This window comes from Primulina huaijiensis, chromosome 2 (assembly GCF_012295235.1).
Source record: "Primulina huaijiensis isolate GDHJ02 chromosome 2, ASM1229523v2, whole genome shotgun sequence".
Classification (NCBI taxonomy): Eukaryota; Viridiplantae; Streptophyta; class Magnoliopsida; order Lamiales; family Gesneriaceae; genus Primulina; species Primulina huaijiensis.
The window spans coordinates 32128148-32130285 of NC_133307.1; positions in this window are offsets into that span (position 1 = coordinate 32128148).

The window sequence follows — 2138 nt, forward strand, 5'->3', positions numbered from 1 at the left end:
TATGTATGTATGTATGTATGTATAAACCCTGTCCCCCAGGTTCTTCTCTGGACTTCTATATAATTTCCTTACCTTTAGATTTATAAAACGTTGTCGTCGGCCTTCATATTTTCAAGTATTTATTAGTTTGTTGTATAATAATTTAGAGTAACGGCGTCACACAACGTTGTGTGTATAATATAAGATATAAACATTACGTGTTTCTTTATGTATAATATTTTTTTTAGTCTTTCCAATAATTGATCTGGTTATGATTTTTTATAAAATGAAGATTTGCAATTGCTTGGTTTAGTTATGACATTCTACATTTAAAAAGATGAGTAAATTAATCCAAATCGATTAATCAAATATGTAGGATTTAGTTTAGAAGATAGGGAAATAAATTCATAAAATATGCCGAAATTACAAATAAGTCGAAAGAACAAAATCTTGATTTGCAATCTAATGTTGGGCAAAATTGGAAAGATATTTGGTCTGATAGTGCAAGAGACTCAAATTTTACAATATAAATGCTAGTATATATTAATTTCTAAATGGTCTCGATCTCACCATTTCTTGCTATACAACTTAAGGCAATTTAGTTCTCCAATGATTTTAATTTATATGGTTCTTGTTCATTAATCTATCAGATCGCACGGGTACCAGAAGTTATATGGAAAATCACCTTAAAACGATTTCTGGTTGGATCAAATCAGGTCCATCATTACCTACCATGATATTCATTTTCCGGATGGAGNTTTTTTTTTTTTTTTTTTTTTTATGTGTAAGCAATTCTTTAGAAGATATGCGACATCTGGAATATTTTGTATGTAAAAAATGGAATTTCTTAGTTAGAAGTAGATAGAGAATCATCTTGACTGTCTATTGAAATTTATAATGATAGTTTTTAGGGATGATTATATTTTCGGTTATGTAATTTTTTTGGTTTTTTGTCCTCGTCACGGTTTGCTTTTTTAGTCCTATAAGTGACATGTATTTTTTTTTCATTTTTGGTCATGTTAACTATATATTTTTTAATTCGAAAGTTTTTTTTAAAAAAATTTTGATCTTTTTTTTTTTTTGTGTACATGGTTGCTCATTTGGATTTCTGGAAGAAAACTCGCATACGTTTCATAATTTTTTTAGAATATTACTTGGGAGTAAGCCGGATGGATTCTCCTTAAAAACAGACCAAAAATTAAAAAAAAAACATGCAAGTTAAGAGACTATAATTGCAAATTCACATTTAACATGACTAAAAATAGAAAATAACATAAAAGTTACATGAATAAAAATGAAAATTCATCATTAACATGACCAAAAATGAAAAAAAAACATTTAAATTACCTGACTAAAAATGAAAATTCATTGTTACAAAATCAAAAGTGATAAAATGCACATTACGGACCAAAAATATAATTTTCCCTAGTCTTTTTAATATATTCTATTTAAAAATACATTTCTTCAATATCTTTTCCTTTTGCGAAAGAAGTGATGGAAAGGAAATTCGGGACAAACGGCCTCACTATAATTTCATCCACCAAATTCGTTCTTCGCTTCCAAAATTCATAACCCTAAATATAAATTTGTTTAATATTTAAACAGTCCGTATAAACGTTAAAAATTGACCAAATGTTATTTTTTAATTGTTGTTAATGTAATATTTTAAATAACGATATCAACATTAAATGTACTTAAGCTTATTAAACATCCATATACTATAATTTCCTTTGTATATATATATGCATGAAGTCCTAGCTAGCCGTGTAATCCATCCGATTCCAGCAAAACCCAATAAATAAAATAGAAAGTTCCCATGTCATTCAAATCAAATCATTAAACTTTGTTCTATCAATCTTCGATCACCACTTCTTTTACCCTAAAATAAATATATATATATATGGGTTAATTCGAGAATGAACACGCTATCCAACCCAGAAATCCAACACCACAACTGGCATGCACAAATCTCACCATTCATGAACTGGTTGGCACTTCAAATCTGAGCTCTGAAACAAAGATATCTGTGTATAAATGGATGCCCTAATCTTTAGACGTCCACTGCTTCATGCAAATGCAAAAATAATACTAATTATACATGTAATTATTAGATTTATACCCACACACACACACACACACACACACACACACAAATATAC